Raw genomic sequence first — 22,372 nt, 5'->3', positions numbered from 1 at the left:
CATGTATATACTAATATAAGGGGGCACAGATTCCAGGGACCACATATTTCCCACAGGGGCCACCATGATCCCCTGGGGATCACCATGGGCAGACGGGCGCAGATGCTGGGCACATCACCCCATGATGCGGTGGTTAATGTATGCATATATATACCATACATGCCCACACGTGTTTGCAGGCATGCATGGATATATATGCATACGTCTCAACCGTTCCTCAACATTCCAGAACTTTACCCTCCGGATCCCTGTTGGGCCTTGGTGGTCTGCTGTTGTCGCCCACCTGGGATTATATGTTTGTCTGTATTGTCTGTCCTCTCCTTGGTGTTTTCCTCTTAGTGTCAGTGGTGCGGACTAGTGATCCCACCGCCCTGTTCACTACATAGGGCTCATCTTAGGGAAAGCCAGGGTTTAGACACGTGATCGGTGTACGGGTGAGGAACCCATCTAGGGACGTCAGGGCAGTCAGGTGCCAGCCGCAAGGTGAGTCAGGGGTCACCATCTTTCCCTCTCCCTTGGACAGGACCTTCCCATTTTCCTCCCTTTTGCGTGACGCCGGTCATTACAGGGGGTCAGATCGAGAGACCTTGGGGGCCATTCAACTGGCCCACGACGACCAATCCACTTTCCAGGAAACTGTTCATCTAGGAATGCTCGGACCTGACACCCATAATGTGGTGGTTCGTGCACCATCTTGCTTGAAAAACTCAGGGAACGTGCCAGCTTCAGTGCATAAAGAGGGAAACACATCATCATGTAGCAATTTTGCATATCCAGTGACCCCCTTAGACTTTTATCTTTGGGGTCATCTGAAGGCAATTGTCTATGCTGTGAAGATACGGGGAGATGTGCAGCACCTGAAACTACGGATACTGGAAGCCTGTGCTAGCATTTCTCCTGCGGTGTTGCTATCAGTGTGTGAAGAGTGGGAGAAGAGGGTTGCATTGACAATCCAACACAATGGGCAGCACATTGACCACATTTTATAAGTGGTCAGAAACTTGTAAATAACTCATGAAAGAATAAAGTTACGTTAAAACCAAGCACACCATTGTTTTTCTTGTGAAATTCCCAATAAGTTTGATGTGTCACATGACCCTCTTCCTATTGAAAAAACAAAAGTTGGATTCAAAATGGCCGACTTCAAAATGGCCGCCATGGTCACCACCCATCTTGAAAAGTTTTTCCCCTCACATATACTAATGTGCCACAAACAGGAAGTTAATATCACCAACCATTCCCATTTTATTAAGGTGTATCCATATAAATGGCCCACCCTGTATATCGTTATCGTGCGAATATTTTTGATATTATTATTATTAAGTGTAGCATTATGTCAGTGGGCGAAAGCTGGTTGGAATCTGGATTGCTTGTCTGCAATCTGCAGCATAGAGATATTGTATTCTGTGTATCCCCTCATCTAATGAACACAATATTGCTGCATTTTAGGGATTGTATGATACGCAAATCAACTGCTCTTCCTACTCTGTTCTATTGAAAGGAAAATTCGAATAACGCAGGGTACCAATCATACTGCACAAGGTCTCTGCCCTTCTCCAGCTCAGTCAATCTGTGGCAGGAGCATAGCTAGGGTCTGAAAAGATCTGGGGCCCAAGCCCCAATGCATATGTGCCAAATTCTCAAAGTAAACACCTCCACACACACATCCCCTAGCTCTAAAGACAATTTACTCGGCATGTGGATATTACAGTCAGGTCCATAAATATTGGGACATCTACACAATTCTAACATTTTTGGCTCTATACACCACCACAATGGATTTGAAATGAAACAAACTAGATGTACTTTAACTGCAGACTGTCAGCTTTAATTTGAGGGTATTTACATCCAAATCAGGTGAACGGTGTAGGAATTACAACAGTTTGCATATATGCCTCCCACTTGCTAAAAGACCGAAAGTAATGGGACAATTGGCTTCTTAGCTGTTCCATGGCCAGGTGTGTGTTATTCCCTCATTGTCCCAATTACAATGAGCAGATAAAAGGTCCAGAGTTCATTTCAAGTGTGCTATTTGCATTTTGAATCTGTTGCTGTCAACTCTCAAGATGAGATCCAAAGATTTGTCACTATCAGTGAAGCAAGCCATCATTAGGCTGAAAAAAACAAAACAAACCCATCAGAGAGATAGCAAAAACATTAGGTGTGGCTAAAACAACAGTTTCGAACATTCTTAAAAAGAAGGAACGCATCGGTGAGCTCAGCAACACCAAAAGACCCGGAAGACCACGGAAAACAACTGTGGTGGATGACCAAAGAATTATTTCCCTGGTGAAGAAAACACCTTTCACAACAGTTGGCCATATCAAGAACACTCTCCAGAAGGTAGGTGTATGTGTGTCAAAGTCAACAATCAAGAGAAGACTTCACCAGAGTGAATACAGAGGGTTCACCACAAGATGTAAACCATTGGTGAGCCTCAAAAACAGGAAGGCCAGATTAGAGTTTGCCAAACGACATCTAAAAAAGCATATGAGACTAAGATCAACTTGTACCAGTGTGATGGGGTGAAAAGAGTATGGAGAAGGAAAGGAACTGCTCATGATCCTAAGCATACCACCTCATCAGTGAAGCATGGTGGTGGTAGTGTCATGGCCTGGGCATCTATGGCTGCCAATGGAACTGGTTCTCTTGTATTTATTGATGATATGACTGCTGACAAAAGCAGCAGAATGAATTCTGAAGTGTTTCGGGCAATATTATCTGCTTATATTCAGCCAAATGCTTTAGAACTCATTGGACGGTGCTTCACAGTGCAGATGGACAATGACCCAAAGCATACTGCAAAAACAACCAAAGAGTTTTTTAAGGGAATGAAGCGGAATGTTATGTAATGGCCAAGTCAATCACCTGACCTGAATCCGATTGAGCATGTATTTCACTTGCTGAAGACAAAACTGAAGGGAAAATGCCCCAAGAACAAGCAGGAACTGAAGACAGTTGCAGTAGAGGCTTGGCAGAGCATCACCAGGGATGAAAGCCAGGGTCTGGTGATGTCCATGCGTTCCAGACTTCAGGCTGTAATTGAATGCAAAGGATTTGCAACCAAGTATTAAAAAGTGAAAGTTTGATTTATGATTATTATTATGTCCCATTACTTTTGGTCCCTTAACAAGTGGGAGGCACATATGCAAACTGTTGTAATTTTCTACACCGTTCACCTGATTTGGATGTAAATACCCTCAAATTAAAGCTGACAGTCTGCAGTTAAAGTACATCTAGTTTGTTTCATTTTAAATCCATTGTGGTGGTGTACAGAGCCAAAAATCTTAGAATTGTGTCGACGTCCCAATATTTATGGACCTGACTGTACATTCAGCACTACCAAATGTACATCAGAGGAGACATAATCTTAGAAAGACTGGATGTAAGAGGTATGTAGTGCTGTATAGTCCTGTATATGTCCTCTTTCCTTATCTTCTCTATTCACCTGTGACAACTTCTTTCAGCCACCTTTCGTCTCAGAGGCAGAGTTTGCCACACAGACATCTTCGGGTTTCTCACTATTCCTCCCCAACCTGGTGCTGTCCCCAATACTGTGCCTGCCGTGGTCCCCAATGCCCCCAAATACTATACTTCAGAAATTATAGTGCTATACAGATAGCCTTCCCCCATAGTAATATAAATGTGCCACCAATAAGAATAATTTTCTTCCAGGGTGCCCTCATTACTAATAATATCCCCCATAGTGCCCCTAATAATAAGTGCCTGTTAGTAGTAGTGCCTGCCATATTGTCCCAAATAATATAATGAGGAACATAGGGCTCTCTACAGTGCCACTTCTATTAATAAGCCCCCCTGTAATGCCCCCAGTAGCATTAATGCCCTTTTATATTGCTCCCAGTAGTTAGTGTCCCCTATAGTGCCAAAACTAGTTAAAATGCCCACTATACTGCTCCAGTAATTACAGTGTTGTGCCCCCTTATTGTAATGCCCCAAATAGTGCCCCTGTAAATTTCCCTCTATAGTGCTCCAAGAGTTAATGCCCCCTTGTAGTGACCTAGTAGTTATGTCCTCCTATAGTGCCCCCAGTAGGTATAATGGCCTCCTGTAGTACCCCTAGTAAGTATATTGCCCTCTGTAGTGTCCAAGTAGTTAAATGCCCTTCTGTAGTCACCCCAAAGTAGGTATAATGCACCCTATTGTACCCTAGTAGTTACATTAACCTCTGTAGTTCTCCAGTACTGTGCCCCAATAAGTATGATGTCCTCTATAGTGCCCCCACTAGGTATAATGCCCCCTGTAATGTTTACTGAATCCGCCCTGCTCACTTAAACAGGGTAGGAGTGCATTACAACAGAACCTGAATGATGACCTTATTGCAATGACTTCAGCAAATATCCAAAGTTCACAAAATCACCCCAGTGAGAACCCGGTTTGCACTAGCCTGTACTGAAAAGTTGTGATTTAATTGATATGTGCATGAATTTTAGTCTTTTGTGAGTATAATAGACCTTATTCTTGATATATTATGCCTTTACTCCAGATTTCTGGCTTCGATAAGTAACAAAATGGGGCATTTGTGACTTTTTGAGTTTCACTATAGATTTATCACTGAGACTTTAAAAAGTCACAAAAAAATGTGGCAATCTCACTCCAGTAGTAGGCTGCCTTTCGGGAGAGCCTGTGAGATCCAGCCCCCTGGATCTCACAGGCAAACAGGCTGTAAGCGTATTACAGTGGTAATACACTTACAGCCAATGCAGAATACAGAAGTATTGTAATGCATTGTAAAGGGGATCAGACCGCCAAAAGTTGAAGTCCCAGAGTGAAAAAAAAGTTTAAAAAATAAAGTTTTCCCCCAAAAAAATGTAAAGTTTCAAGTAAAAAAAAGCGTCCTTTTGCCAAAAAAATGTAATTTTTTTTTCTAATAAATGAAAAAAAAAAAGGAAAAGTAGACATATTAGGTATTGCCGAATCCGTATCTACCGGCTCTATAAAAATATCACATGACCTAACCCCTCAGGTGAACACTGTCAAAAAAATAAAATAAAAACTGTGCTAAAAAACATTTCTGTCACCTTACATCACTAAAAGTGAAACACCAAGCGATCAAAAATGCCTATGCCCCCCAAAATAGTACCAATCTAACCTTCACCTCATCCCCAAAAAAATTAGCCCCTACCTAAAACAATCGCCCAAAAAATAAAAAAAACTATGGCTCTCAGACTATGGAGACAGTAAAACATGATTTTTTTTTGTTTCAAAAATGCTTTTATTATGTTAAATGTAAAAGTAGAGATATTAAGTATCGCCGCATCCGTAACAACCTGCTCTATAAAAATATCACACGACCTAACCCCTCAGGTGAACAAAAAAAATAAAAAGTGTAAAAAATGTCATTTTTTGTCACCTTACATCACAAAAAGTGCAATAGCAAACGATCAAAAAGTCATATGCACCCCAAAATAGGGCCAATCAAACCATTATCTCATCCTGCAAAAATTATTATTAGGTATTGCCACATCCGTAGCAACCTGCTCTATAAAAATATCACATGATTTAACCCCTCAGATGAACACTGTCAAAAAAAATAATATATAAAAACGGTGTCAAAAAGCCATTTTGTCACCTTACATAAAAAAAGTGTAATACTAAGCAATCAGAAAGTCATATGTGCCAAACAGTTATCTTATCCCGCAACAATGATATCCTACCTAAGACAATCGCACAAAAAATAAAAAAAACGGTGCCTCTCAGACTATGGCCTCATGCACACGACCGTATTTTTTTGCGGTCCGCAAAAACGGTTTCCAATTTTCCGTGATCCGTGACCGTTTTTTCATCCGTGGGTCTTCCTTGATTTTTGGAGGATCCACGGACATGAAAAAAAAGTCGTTTTGGTGTCCGCCTGGCCGTGCGGAGCCAAACGGATCCATCCCGAATTACAATGCAAGTCAATGGGGATGGATCCGTTTGACGTTGACACAATATGGTGCAATTTCAAACTGATCCGTCCCCCATTGACTTTCAATGTAAAGTCAGGAGTTAATATACCATAGGATCGGAGTTTTCTCCAATCCGATGGTATATTTTAACTTGAAGCGTCCCCATCACCATGGGAACGCCTCTATGTTAGAATATACTGTCGGATATGAGTTAGATCGTGAAACTCAAATCCGACAGTATATTCTAACAAAGAGGCGTTCCCATGGTGATGGGGACGCTTCAGGTTAGAATATACTAAAAGAACTGTGTACATGACTGCCCCCTGCTGCCTGGCAGGTGCTGCCAGGCAGCAGGGGACAGGCCCCCCCCCCTGTTTTTAACTCATTGGTGGCCAGTGCGGCCGGCCCCCCCTCCCCCCTGTAGTTAACTCTTTGTTGTCCAGTGCGGCCGGCCCCCCTCCCTCCCCTGTAGTTAACTCATTGGTGGCCAGTGGGCCCCCCCTCCCTCCCCTGTAGTTAACTCTTTGTTGTCCAGTGCGGCCGGCCCCCCTCCCTCCCCTGTAGTTAACTCATTGCTGGCCAGTGGGCCCCCCCTCCCTCCCCTGTAGTTAACTCTTTGTTGTCCAATGCGGCCGGCCCCCCCCTCCCTCCCCTGTAGTTAACTCATTGGTGGCCAGTGGGCCCTCCCCCTCCCTCCCCCTCCTAATTAAAATCTCCCCCCCTATCATTGGTGGCAGCGGAGAGTACCGATCGGAGTCCCAGTTTAATCGCTGGGGCTCCGATCGGTAACCATGGCAACCAGGACGCTACTGCAGTCCCGGTTGCCATGGTTACTTAGCAATTTGTAGAAGCATTCTACTTACCTGCGAGCTGCGATGTCTGTGTCCGGCCGGGAGCTCCTCCTACTGGTAAGTGACAGGTCTGTGCGGCGCATTGCTTAATGACCTGTCACTTACCAGTAGGAGGAGCTCCCGGCCGGACACAGACATCGCAGCTCGCAGGTAAGGATAATGCTTCTACAAATTGCTAAGTAACCATGGCAACCGGGACTGCAGTAGCGTCCTGGTTGCCATGGTTACCGATCGGAGCCCCAGCGGGACTCCGATCGGTACTCTCCGCTGCCACCAATGATAGGGGGGGAGATTTTAATTAGGAGGGGGAGGGAGGGGAGAGGGCCCACTGGCCACCAACGAGTTAACTACAGGGGAGGGAGGGGGGGCCGGCCGCACTGGACAACAAAGAGTTAACTACAGGGGAGGGAGGGGGGCCAGCCGCACTGGACAACAAAGAGTTAACTACAGGGGAGGGAGGGGGGCCCACTGGCCACCAATGAGTTAACTACAGGGGAGGGAGGGGGGGGGGCGGCCGCACTGGCCACCAATGTGTTAGAATATACTGTCGGATCTGAGTTTTCACGAAGTGAAAACTCAGCTCTGAAAAAGCTTTTATGCAGACTGATCCGAAGATCCGTCTGTATGAAAGTAACCTACGGCCACGGATCACGGACACGGATGCCAATCTTGTGTGCATCCGTGTTCTTTCACGGACCAATTGACTTGAATGGGTCCGTGAACCGTTGTCCGTCAAAAAAATAGGATAGGTCATATTTTTTTGACGGACAGGATACACGGATCACGGTCTCGGCTGCAAAACGGTGCATTCTCCGATTTTTCCATGGACCCATTGAAAGTCAATGGGTCCGCGAAAAAAAACGGAAAACGGCACAACGGCCACGGATGCACACAACGGTCATGTGCATGAGGCCTAAGGAGAGACTAAAACATGATTTTGTTTTTTAGTTTAAAAAATTATATCATTGTGTAAAACTTAAATAAAAAAAGTATACATATTAGGTATTGCCACGTCCGTAACAACCTGCTCTATAAAAATACCACATGACCTAAACCCTCAGGTGAACACTATAAAAAAATAAAAACAGTGCCAAAAAAAGCTATTTTTTGTCATCTTACATCACATAAATTGCAACACCAAGCGATCAAAAAGGCGTATGCCCCCCAAAATAGTACAAATCAAACCGTCACCCTCATCCCGCAAAAAATGAGACCCTACCTAAGACAATAGGTCAAAAAATAAAAAAGCTATGCCTCTCAGACAATGGAGACACTAAAATATGTTTTTTTTTTGCTTCAAAACTGCTATTATTGTGCTAAAGTGAAATAAAAAAATAATAAAGCATACATATTAGGTATTGCCACGTCCGTTACAACCTGCTCTATAAAAATATCCCATGACCTAACCACTCAGGTGAACACCATAAAAAATAAATAAATAAATTGTGTCAAAAAAGCCATTTTTGGTCACCTTACATCACAAAAAGTGTAGTACCAAGCAATCAAAAAGTTATATGCACCCTAAAATAGTACCAATACAACAGTCATCTCATACTGAAAAAAATTAGCCCCTATATAAGACAGTCGCGCACAATTTAAAAAAAACTATGGCTTTCAGAATATGGAGACACTAAAAAATATTTTTTTCAAAAATGCTTTATTATGTAAAACTAAAACAAACAACCAAAAAAAGTCATATTTGGTATTGTTACAAATCTCAATATTTTTTGCCCTGATTCTGTCGTTTGCAGAAACATCCCATATGTGGTCGTAAACTGTTGTATGGGCACACGGCAGGGCGCCATATAGTTTTTGGAAGGCAGATTTTGCTGGACTGGTTTTTTGACACCATGTACCATTTGAAGACCCCCTGATGCACCCCTAGAGTATAAACTTCAAAAAAGACCCCATTTTGGAAACTACGGGGTAAGGTGGCAGTTTTTTTGGTATTATTTTAGGGTACATATGATTTTTTGTTGCTCTATATTTTTTGTGAGGCAAGGTAACAAAAATAGCTGTTTTGGAACCGTTTTTTTAAAATGTTATTTACAGTGTAAAAATAACACATGATCTAACCTGTCAGATGAACACTGTAAATAACATTTAAAAAAAACGGTTCCAAAACAGCTATTTTTGTTACCTTGCCTCACAAAAAATATAGAGCAACAAAAAATCATATGTACCCTAAAATAATACCAAAAAAACTGCCACCTTACCCCGTAGTTTCCAAAATGGGGTCTTTTTTTGAAGTTTATACTCTAGGCGTGCATCAGGGGGTCTTCAAATGGTACATGGTGTCAAAAAACCAGTCCAGCAAAATCTGCCTTCCAAAAACTATATGGCGTTCCTTTCCCTATGCGCCCTGCCGTGTGCCCATACAGCAGTTTACAACCACATATGGGATGTTTCTGCAAACGACAGAATCAGGGCAAAAAATATTGAGATTTGTTTGGCTGTTAACCCTTGCTTTGTTACTGGAAAAAATTGATTAAAATGGCAAATCTGCCTAAAAAGTGAAATTCTGAAATCTCCTCTCCCTTTTCCATTAATTCTTGTGGAACACCTAAAGGGTTAACAAAGTTTGTAAGATCAGTTTTGAATACCTTGAGGGGTATATTTTCCAAAATGGGTCACTTTTTTGATGTTTCTACTCTAGGGGTGCGTCAGGGGGTCTTCAAATGGGACATAGTGTCAAAAAACCAGCCCTGCAAAATCTGCCTTCCAAAAACCATATGGTGTTCCTTTCCTTATGCGCCCTGCCGTGTGCCCATACAGCAGTTTACGCCCACATATGGAGTGTTTCTGCAAACTACAGAATCAGGGCAAAAATATTGAGTTTTGTTTGGCTGTTAACCCTTACTTTGTTAGCGGGAATTTTTTTTATTAAAATGGAAAATCTGCCAAAAAAGTGAAATTCTGAAATTTCCTCTCCCTTTTCCATTAATTCTTGTCGAACACCTAAAGGGTTCAAAAAAAAGTAAAATCAGTTTTGAATACCTTGAGGGGTGTAGTTTCTAAAATGGGGTCATTTTTGGGTGGTTTCTATTATGTAAGCCTCACAAAGTGACTTCAGACCTGAACTGGTCCTTAAAAAGTGGGTTTTGGAAATTGTCTGAAAAATTTCAAGATTTGCTTCTGAACTTCTAAGCCTTCTAACGTCCAAAATTTTTTTATGGTATTCACAAAATTATCCAAACATGAAGTAGACATATGGGAAATGTAAGGTAATAACTATTTTTGGAGTTATTGCTATCTATTATAAAAGTAGAGAAACGGAAATTGAAAATTTGGAAATTTTTCAAAATTTGGTATTTTTTATAAATAAAAATGAAATTTTTGGACTCAGTTTTACCACTGTCATGAAGTACAATATGTGACGAGAAAACAATCTCAGAATGGCCTGGATAAGTAAAAGTGTTTTAAAGTTATTACCACATAAAGTAACACGTCAGATTTGCAAAAATCGGCCTGGGATTTAAAGGGCTTCTGTCACCCCACTAAACTGTTTTTTTTTTTTTTTGGTTAGTTTTAATCCCTATACTGCGATTTTTGCATACATACTGTAATTAATCATTTCAGTTCAGCAGATTTTGTTAAAAACCTCCGCATGTTGATTGACAGGGCCAACGCACGGGATCGTCCTCTGGCTGGTCCTGTCTGCTATCAAGATCTCGCGCCTGCGCCATAACGGTATTGTCGGCGCAGGCGCACTGAGAGGGGGACGCTCGCTCGGCCGCTCCATCCTCAATGCGCCTGCGCCGATGACGTCATCAAGTACACCCGGAAGAGAAGACGCCGGCATCGCTGGAAGGAGGCGGAGAGTCTGGTGACGTCGCTGGATGCTCGAATCAGGTAAGTATGTACGTAATAAGCATGCTGCCACAAAAACCACCAACGAAATGGAAATAAATAATTTTATAAAAATGACAGTTATTAACACTATACCACCAACGATTATTAATAATAAATCTCTTCCGGGTGTACTTGATGACGTCATCGGCGCAGGTGCATTGAGGATGGAGCGCCGAGCGAGCGTCCGCCTCTCAGTGCGCCTGCACCGACTGAATACCGTTACGGCGCAGGCGCGAGATCTTGATAGCAGACAGGACCAGCCAGAGGACGATGCGGAGGGGGCGTCTTTAGGATAGGAGGATGCGGCTGCTACCAGCAAGTAGCCGCCCTAGTTGCTGGTAGCAAGGTAATTTGCATATTTTAAAAGTACGTTTTTAACATAATCTGCTGAACCGAAATGATTAATTACAGTATGTATGCAAAAATCGCAGTATAGGGATTAAAACTAACCCAAAAAAATAATAACAGTTTAGTGGGGTGACAGAAGCCCTTTAAGGTGAAAAGTGGCTCGGTAGTGAAGGGGTTAAAGTGTACCTAACCTTTCAACAGACTTTGGATTAAACAATAGTACAGTGTGTTCATGAGAAATAACACTATTACAGGCCATTTATATCACTTGTATGTGGTATTTTTATTAGTTTTTCTCCAAGCATGTACTATTGTCTAGTTTGCAGTTCTCTCAGAGATGGTAAAGACTAGCTGTCATTCACTGCACACACACAAAGTAGAGGAGAATTTGCTTCCTAGCCTTCTCTTATGCACACAATCTGCCCCAGAATCATGGAGGACATTACTGAGAGGTACTGACCTGTATGATTGTGAATAAAGACAATAGGCAGTCAGTTTTTCTGTCTGTGCTCCTGCTCACTCCCCCCTCTCCATAGACTTGCATTGACATGTGTAATATGATCTTCTTGTGGTGCTCCTCCTGTCTTGGAGGTGATCAAGGAATTTTTTTAAATTGAAAAGAAATTAGCAAGTGGGAGGGGATGGACAGGTAATCAGCTGATGATATGGGAACTTGACATTTGTCACTTATAAGATATATTACAATGTTTCTTGTGATCATTTGTACTATTGATTTATGTAAAGTTGTGTGAAAAGTTAGTGTCCATTTACAGTAAATAAACCCTTGAGATAATAAAAAGAAAGAGGGGAAACCCATAGGTTGCAGTTATATATATATATATATATATATATATAAAATGAAGAAAGACACCGCGGCACATCCGTTTAGTGAAAAAAGTGGGACCCTTTATTCACCCATGCGACGTTTCGGTCCGCTTGCTGGGACCATTTTCAAGCAATACAATAATGTGAGAATTCTGGGTATTTATGCAGTCATGATCAATTCACATTCATAATTGACAATTAGCTAAACTTTACAAAAAACAGAGTATCGATACATATCATAAAAATAAAGATGTGACCAACCCGGAAGGTAGCAAGAATCAAAGCCGTGATTGGTATATGCAAAGCTTCCAGGTACGTATATACATTAATATTACAGTGAAATACATAAGTGACAATCAATAGTGAATCAATATCACCTGTACATGTGTGAGGATAACAGGACCGAGCGTGGAATCAGGCGTGCTCAATGGAGGGAGGATACAATGTAGCGAGTTGCACCACATGGAAACGGCGTCCCGGAACTGCAACTGCGCATGTCCGTGACGTCACTGGAACGTCTCACGTGACCTCTCAGAGAGACGTCACATGACAAGCAGCAGGACGTAACACTGTCATATAAAGAAGTATAGAAACAAGCGTCCTAACAGTAAACTCAATGGGTAATACAGCGATACAAGGATGAAACACCTAGGGTATGGTGTCAGGTGACGTGCTATCCTGCGATGCACCGTCACCAGGCATCTACGGGCAAAAAGGGGGAGGGGACAGCTGCAGCCATCGCCCTCCCACAATGCTCGTCACAATTTAACCCCTTATCAGGTGAAAAAATCCTCCACAGTAGCAGATACGCTTGTAGCAGTAATAAATGTGTAATGTAATACGCAGTAATCAGGGAATGAGCCGCACAAGTCCAAACAATGAGCATCTCGCCTCCCGTTGAGCTGAGCCCATCCAGCAGAAGGTCCTGAAAGTGAAACAATAAAAGAATTATATTATCCAAATATATTCATTAAAAACAGAACAATTTTTTTCAACACGTACACCGACAGGAACAGAACCGGGGGAAGTCATATGAAGAGCCATGGCCTATATTCTACATTCAAGCCCATCGGTCGAATGGTTTGTAGCTTAAAAATCCATTCAGACTCGCGTTTTTTGAGCATTTTGATGCGGTCACCACCAGTCCGCGGTAACGGAACATGATCAAGGATCTCCCTCTACATGGTCCATGTCCGCGAAGTGGTGTGAAACAGGCAGGTCCTTACGCTTTTTACGTATGGAAAACCTGTGTTGATTAAACCGGGACTTAAAGTCACAGGTGGTTTCACCGACGTATAAAAGTTTACAGGGGCACCATAAAACATAAATCACAAAACACGAGTCACAGGTCAAATAAAATTTAAGGGGGTAAGAGATCCCAGTTTGTGGGTGGATGAATTCACGTCCCTTCACCATGTATTTGCAGTTTACACAGTGAAGGCACGGGTAACTGCCACAATTTTTAGGGGCCAAAAGTAATTGACGGGTACTTTTTTGTGAGCCTATATCGTTTTTGACTAATTTGTCTTTTATGTTACGGGCTCTCTTGTAAGAGATGAGCGGTCTACTGCAGAATTCAGAAATATTTTTGTGTTCAGTTTTGAGAACTGGCCAGTGTTTATTGAGAATTTTGTTGACGTATGGACTCGCTTCACAAAAAGTGGAAACGAAGGGTATTCTCTGGAATTGCTTCCGTTGAGTACCCTGAAATAATTTGCTTCTTTCTTTTTGTTTAATGCGTTTTAGTTGTTGCTGCAATACAGCGGCTGGATACTGTCTTTGTCTAAAACTTTGTGTCATAGTTTCCAATGTTGTATTAAGCAATGTAGTATCACTGACTATACGTTTAGCTCTGATGAACTGGCTATAAGGTAATGACCGCACCATCGTCCGGGGATGAGCACTGTCAAACCTCAGGACGGTGTTGCGGTCAGTAGGCTTAGTATAAACCTCAGTGCTAAAACGCATTAAACAAAAAGAAAGAAGCAAATTATTTCAGGGTACTCAACGGAAGCAATTCCAGAGAATACCCTTCGTTTCCACTTTTTGTGAAGCGAGTCCATACGTCAACAAAATTCTCAATAAACACTGGCCAGTTCTCAAAACTGAACACAAAAATATTTCTGAATTCTGCAGTAGACCGCTCATCTCTTACAAGAGAGCCCGTAACATAAAAGACAAATTAGTCAAAAACGATATAGGCTCACAAAAAAGTACCCGTCAATTACTTTTGGCCCCTAAAAATTGTGGCAGTTACCCGTGCCTTCACTGTGTAAACTGCAAATACATGGTGAAGGGACGTGAATTCATCCACCCACAAACTGGGATCTCTTACCCCCTTAAATTTTATTTGACCTGTGACTCGTGTTTTGTGATTTATGTTTTATGGTGCTCCTGTAAACTTTTATACGTCGGTGAAACCACCTGTGACTTTAAGTCCCGGTTTAATCAACACAGGTTTTCCATACGTAAAAAGCGTAAGGACCTGCCTGTTTCACACCACTTCGCGGACATGGACCATGTAGAGGGAGATCTCAAGTTCATAATCCTTGATCATGTTCCGTTACCGCGGACTGGTGGTGACCACATCAAAATGCTCAAAAAACGCGAGTCTGAGTGGATTTTTAAGCTACAAACCATTCGACCGATGGGCTTGAATGTAGAATATAGGCCATGGCTCTTCATATGACTTCCCCCGGTTCTGTTCCTGTCGGTGTACGTGTTGAAAAAATTGTTCTGTTTTTAATGAATATATTTGGATAATATAATTCTTTTATTGTTTCACTTTCAGGACCTTCTGCTGGATGGGCTCAGCTCAACGGGAGGCGAGATGCTCATTGTTTGGACTTGTGCGGCTCATTCCCTGATTACTGCGTATTACATTACACATTTATTACTGCTACAAGCGTATCTGCTACTGTGGAGGATTTTTTCACCTGATAAGGGGTTAAATTGTGACGAGCATTGTGGGAGGGCGATGGCTGCAGCTGTCCCCTCCCCCTTTTTGCCCGTAGATGCCTGGTGACGGTGCATCGCAGGATAGCACGTCACCTGACACCATACCCTAGGTGTTTCATCCTTGTATCGCTGTATTACCCATTGAGTTTACTGTTAGGACGCTTGTTTCTATACTTCTTTATATGACAGTGTTACGTCCTGCTGCTTGTCATGTGACGTCTCTCTGAGAGGTCACGTGAGACGTTCCAGTGACGTCACGGACATGCGCAGTTGCAGTTCCGGGACGCCGTTTCCATGTGGTGCAACTCGCTACATTGTATCCTCCCTCCATTGAGCACGCCTGATTCCACGCTCGGTCCTGTTATCCTCACACATGTACAGGTGATATTGATTCACTATTGATTGTCACTTATGTATTTCACTGTAATATTAATGTATATACGTACCTGGAAGCTTTGCATATACCGATCACGGCTTTGATTCTTGCTACCTTCCGGGTTGGTCACATCTTTATTTTTATGATATGTATCGATACTCCGTTTTTTGTAAAGTTTAGCTAATTGTCAATTATGAATGTGAATTGATCATGACTGCATAAATACCCAGAATTCTCACATTATTGTATTGCTTGAAAATGGTCCCAGCAAGCGGACCGAAACGTCGCATGGGTGAATAAAGGGTCCCACTTTTTTCACTAAACGGATGTGCCGCGGTGTCTTTCTTCATTCTACATCACACACCTTGGTAAGGTGTTTTCACTGCTGGCACCCTAACATCCAATACTGAGGAGTGCTGCCTTGAATTTCCATTTCTATATATATATAATATAGAATCGCCAAAAATCCATAATTACTAATCAAATGTGACAAGTGAACAAGTGTGTTAGACATAATATAACAATGAAAAAGTTAAAAACCTTTGAATGAATTACTTGCACTATTTATAAATGTAATTTTGCACATGTTACTCAGCTGGAAAAAGGCTCCATAGACAGAGCTGAAACGTTGCTGATGAGTGAATAAACCGTTCACTTTTTCATTATCATCTGGAGTGCTGCCTTCCTTTACTTCATTATTCATACTTGGGATCTTGGTCGCAGGTCCCTCAGGAGGATTTTTTTGCACCCGCACATTTTCTTTTTGTGTGCTGCTTCTTTCCTTTCTATTTTATATTTTTGGACCCAAGGAAGCCAAGCACCTGTAACATGGATCATACCACTGGATGTACACACTCAGATGTGTTTTCCTATACGCCTGAAGATGAGGAGAGAATATTGCATGATTCGGTGAGAGACGTTACCTTTTTATCTACATTTTCTGCCACTGATATTAAAAGGAAACTGGAAAATGAAACCAAACGCTTAATTAGCCTGGAACTACACCTTGCCACTTTAAGTGAATATCATCTCGCACCTAGGATTCCTAGAGGGATGCGTTCCCACCTGAGACCAGATCTATTCATCAACAATGCCGAATTTTGCGCTAGATTTGTCCAAATTTCAAATAAATACGCATTTGATATTATTCTGCTAAATGTTGAATTTCTACAAAAAGAAAAAGCAACAGTACAAGGGACCTTGGTTGAATTGACAGACAAATTGAAAAATGTGTTGCCTACTGAGGACTTTGAGGCCTACATGTCCAATAGTGCGTTATATCTTGATAAATTTAGGGGAGACCTACAGAGTAAAAAACACCGCAAATGGATGCGGGATGTGGACAATTATGCCACAGGTTTTGTATATAATTGGCAAGGTGACCAAAGGAGAAATCGCAGGACCCCAGGGGAGAAACATGGATCTAGGTCCCCATCCATCACCAAGAAGCCACAGGGACATAACATCCGGGAGAATGCCACAGCGCCACAGTTGGACTCTAATTTTGCTACGTCTTCCACATCTTTTTTAGGGGGAACCCCCTGGTCGGCAGGACTCGCCGAGGGGGGAGGAGACAACATAAACAAAGGAAAAGGGAAAAATATGCAGCCCCAGCAGGGCAGGACTTTAAGACGCAAGATATAGTGGTAAATATCTCCTCAACACCTTTGAGCACTGCACAGTTTTCTGTATTGAACAAGGGCCTGTCATATTGTCCCGTGAATACAACCAAATGGTTTGACCTAGAAATTGATTTGCAGAGATTTCTGCATAACATTAAATTGAAGGTATGGTTCGCGGAACAAGGTGACAGACCCACATCTGAAAATGTAATGGTTAGTGAGTTGACTTTGAAAAATTTGGATTTATATGTCAAAAGTGATTTCACTCCAGCTATTGATCACCCTGCTATTGAGGCTGATCATTGAAATCTCAAACAGGAAACATCTCAACAACCACTCAAATTCGCTAATATGACTAAAGCAGAGATGGCGGCACTTAGTGATCTGGCTTCGGACCGCAACCTCACCATCAAGTCTGCTGACAAGGGTGGTGGGGTTGTGGTCATGGACACCAGATCCTATGTAGCTGAAATCAGACAGCAGCTTGCAGGTACTAAAGTATATGAAAGAATTTATAATGATCCTAAATTTGTGCTATTGAGAGAGCTCAAGGAAATATTAATTGAAGCTAAAGAGAAAGATAGGTGTAGCGATAAGCCGGCTACACCTATCCTATACACTCTACCTAAAATACACAAGTCTTTGACTTCACCCCCGGGACGTCCTATCGTCTCGGGGATGGACTCATTGTTCTGCAGGGCAGCTATTTTCCTTGATAAGATTTTGCGTCCCTTTGCCCCATCTCCAAGATCGTACATTAGAGATACTAGTGACTTTCTGATTAAGATTGATGGTCTTTCCATCCCCAAGGGGGCACTGTTGGTTTCCTTTGATGTGGTAAGCCTGTATACCTCGATAGAACATGAATTGGGCATACAGGCCATTGAACAGGTTCTACAAAAAACACATTACAGTATTAACTGTCAACGATTTTTGAGCACTTTGTTGAGGTTCATCCTGACCAGAAATTATTTTCTGTTTCAGGATGACTTTTTTTTACAGTTGCGTGGGACTGCGATGGGGTCCAACGTGGCGCCGACCTATGCAAATCTTTACATGTCACATCTTGAGGGGTCTGTCATCTATGTGAGCCACCACTTCAGCCATGTGCTGGGGTGGTGGCGTTACATTGATGACATTTTCCTGATTTGGGTCGGCGCCACGGAGGACCTCATCGCCTTCCATAGCTTTTTGAACACTATTAATCCCAGTGTCAAGTTCACATTGACACACTCGGAGGTATCTTTGCAATTTTTGGACACTCAAGTTAGCATCCATAATGACAAGTTAGTGACTGACTTGTATGTGAAACCCACAGATAAAAACACTTTATTGCGTTATGAGAGTCACCACCCAAAATCTATGATAAGGTCCCTTCCTTTTAGTCCGCTCCTTAGGGTCAAAAAAATTGTCCAAGATCCGGTAAAAGCAGAGAATAGATTGCAAGAAATGGGGTCTAAATTCCAAACACGTGGGTACCCCAAAAAATGGATTCAATAACAGGTTAATAGAATTAAACCACTCACTACAGAAACCATTAGAGAGGGACTAGGTGACCACAAGTGCTCCCAGGCCCGAATCCCCTTTGTGTTGGAGTTTAGCACAAATAGTGGTAGGATTGCTGCCATAATTAAAAAACAGTGGCGAATTCTCACTAGCAACTTTGAGAAAGTGCAGGAGTTTAAATTGCCACCCTTATGTTCGTATCGACGCAGTCCCATCTTAGGCGACAGATTAGTGAAATCTGACATTGGTTCTACAAGGGAGACGTGTGAGAGCTATTTTGGTTCGACTCGAAAAGGTTGTTATCCTTTTTACAATTGTATCAATTGCAAATTGATGTTGAGAGGTGACTCTTTTGTGCACCCTATTTCGGGACAGAGGGTTAAGATCAGACAGTATTTAACATGTGATTCGTCCTATGTTATCTATTTGTTGATGTGCCCCTGTGGTCTCCTATACATTGGTGAGACCACATGGGACGTCAAAACTCGTCTCAACCAACACCGGTATTCTATAAGAAAACAAAAAATGGATCTCCCTGTGTCCAAACACTTCACTGAAGCTAAACACACACAAGATGATTTACGCTTTAGAATCTTGGAGCAAATATCCCCCTCAAGGCGAGGTGGCGATCGAATAAAATTATTGAAAAAACGTGAGCTTTACTGGATTTACACACTTGGCACTTTAAGGCCACAGGGTTTAAATGTGGAGTTCAGGGTTGTCTAGTCATTGATCATGTATGTTCTCCTCTGGTTTGATGGCTTATGTGGAAAACAACATGTGCTATATACTAAACTTTTTTCTCTCTTTTTTATAGGACATTACTTTAAAACACAAAATACGAATGTTCACATATGGCGAAGACTGGAGGAACTATGTTGGCGATCCTTCCTCTTTGTATTTTGTAATATGTATAGCCAATGCTTGAGGACAGCCCCTGTCTGTGCGATGGTGCGACTCCAGCCCCCCTGGGGACTTGGGTGGCATCTACACAGACGGGAGTTGCTGTCATATCTAATATAAATAAAATATTAATACATGATGAGCCCCGATGCAGTTTTGTCCATGTCCCCTCAGCGGACTCACATACAGTGGATCCTGCCTACTGTGTGGCTGTGAGTGACATGGAGCGGATTTGCTGTCATTCTGGACAGCGGAATGTTAACGGTGTGAATACTGCATCATCCCGCTGATACAGATATCCTATTGGTGACCGACGTTGACCCGCCAGTCCCCGATGTTTGGATCAGCTTTGTCTGCTATATGCTGCGGCGCTCAGGCACTGTACAAGTGTCTGTCAAATCTACATGGGCGGTTGTATTGGCATGCGCATGCGCCCTAAAGCAATGTTCAAAAGCGGCCATCTTTGATGTGGTTTGTACATCACGTACTACCTCTGTGAAGGTTTTTAACTTTTTCATTGTTATATTATGTCTAACACACTTGTTCACTTGTCACATTTGATTAGTAATTATGGATTTTTGGCGATTCTATATTATATTTATCACACTATGGAATTTTTTTAGTATATTTATATTGCTGCTATATTGAATCACGATGATATACTGATTGTACTTGTAATATGGTTGCAATATTTATGCATTTGCACTTTATTATATGATGTATCAATTTGTACTTTGTTAATCACTTGCACTATTTATAAATGTAATTTTGCACGTTACTCAGCTGGAAAAAAGCTCCATAGAGAGAGCTGAAACGTTGCTGATGAGTGAATAAACCGTCCACTTTTTCATTATCATCTGGAGTGCTGCCTTCCTTTACTTCATTATATATATATATATATATATATATATATACTAGGGATCGACTGATATTGATTTTTTAGGGCCGATACCGATAATTTGTGAACTTTCAGGCCGATAGCCGATAATTTATACCGATATTCTGGGAATTTTCATTTTTGAGAAAAAAATAATTTCCTACACAAATCTGCTGAAAATTTATATGTTTATGTTAACGTGTATTTTTATTTTTTTTGTAAATCTTTTTCATTTATACTTAATATTTTTGTGGTTTTTTTGGTTTTGTTTTACTAACTTTTAGCCCCCTTATGGACTAGAACCCTTGTCCTATTCACCCTGATAGATCTCTATCAGGGTGAATAGGAGCTCACACATCTCCCTGCTGCTCTGTGCTTTGTGCACACAGCAGCATGGAGCTGAACATGGCAGCCAGGGCTTCAATATCGTCCTGGCTGCCATGGTAACCGATCGGAGCCCCAGGATTACACTGCTGGGGCTCCGATCGGAGGAGCAGGGGAGAGGGGATCCTGTGGCCACTGCCACCAATGATTAATACTGGGTGGGGGGGCGCACTGCGCCACCAATGTTTTTACTATTGGGATGGGGGTGGGGGGCGCACTGCGCCACCAATGATTAATACTGGGGGGCTTGGGGGGCGCACTGCGCCACCTATGAAGATAAGTCTCTCATTCATATACAGGAGGCGGGAGCTGGCTGCAGAATCATATAGCCGGCTCCCGACCTCTATGAGCGGTAGCTGCGATCCGCGGCATCTAAGGGGTTAACTACCGCGGACCGCAGCTATTGCTCATAGAGGTCGGGAGCCGGCTATGTGATTCTGCAGCCAGCTCCCGCCTCCTGCATATGAATTAATGAAAGACTCATCTTCATTGGTGGCGCAGCGGCCACAGCCCCTCCCCTCCTCTTGTCCTCTCTCCTCTCATTGGCGGCAGCAGCAGCACAGGGGGAGGGAGACACTGCTTCCTTCTCCCCTGTGCTGCTGAGGGAACGCGGAGAGCGCTGAGAGCAGCGCGTTCTGTGTTCCCCATACGTTATCGGTATATCGGCAAAATAGATGCCGATACCGATAACGTTCAAAATCCTGAATATCGGCCGATTATATCGGTAAAACCGATAATCGGTCGATCCCTAATATATACACACACACACATACTTATCTAATGTCTATTGCCATATTATGTGCAATTCAAGATGTTTAGGATGTGAACTGCAACCTATGGGGGGTTTCCCTAGCCTTCCTTATCTCAACGGTTAATTTAACTTATAGTTCTCTAAGGCTACTTTCACACTAGCGTTCGGAGCGGGTCCGTCTGATGTTTCATCAGACGGATCCGCTCCTATAATGCAGACGTTTACATCCGTTCAGAACGGATCCGTCTGCATTATAACTTAGAAAAATTTCTAAGTGTGAAAGTAGCCTGAACGGATCCGTCCAGACTTTACATTGAAAGTCAATGGGGGCGGATCCGTTTGAAGATTGAGCCATATAGTGTCATCTTCAAACGGATCCGTCCCCATTGACTTACATTGTAAGTCTGGACGGATCCGCTTGCCTCCGCACGGCCAGGCAGCGTTCAGGTGTCCGCTCGCTGAGCGGAGCGGAGGACAAACGGTGCCAGACTGATGCATTCTGAGCGGATCCGCCTCCACTGAGAATGCATTAGGGCTGGACGGCTGAGTTCGGGGCCGCTTGTGAGCCCCTTCAAACGGAGCTCACGAGCGGACACCCGAATGCAGGTGTGAAAGTAGCCTAATTAATGACGTATCAAGAATGTTTGTTCCTTTTGGCTCATGAGCATTTTGAAATGTATTTTAGCATTGTGTGTGAGCTTTTCAATACTAGATGTTGGCAGATTGACTGGGTCAATTAAAGAAAGTGACCCAGCATTTTGCTAAGAGAATCAGTCACTTATTTATGTTGCCCTTAGTTAGGACACCATAAAACTGGTGACAGGTTCCCTTTAAAGCACTAGTGCCTTGCAGCACTGGGGTCCTAGGCTTGAATCTGACCAAGGACAACATCTGCATGGAGTTTGTATGTTCTCCCTGTGTTTGCGTGGATTTCCTCCGGGTACTCCGGTTTCCTCCCACACTCCAAAGACATACTGATAGGGAACTTAGATTGTGAGCTCCATTGGGGACTGCAAATTAAAACATCTGTAAAGCGCTGTGGAATATGTCAGAGCTATATGAGTAAAATAAATTTTAAAAAGTGAAATCCTTCTAATAGCACAACATGCTGCACAAGTGAAAAAAAAACAGTAAGGATCCATTATAATTGGGGGGGGGGGGGCAGTCATGTTAAGGAAATCCTCACTTTTTTCCTTTTTTCAACTCTTGTAAG

The sequence above is a fragment of the Bufo bufo genome, chromosome 1 (genome assembly GCF_905171765.1).
Source record: "Bufo bufo chromosome 1, aBufBuf1.1, whole genome shotgun sequence".
NCBI lineage: Eukaryota > Metazoa > Chordata > Amphibia > Anura > Bufonidae > Bufo > Bufo bufo.
This window is presented reverse-complemented; position numbering follows the sequence as displayed.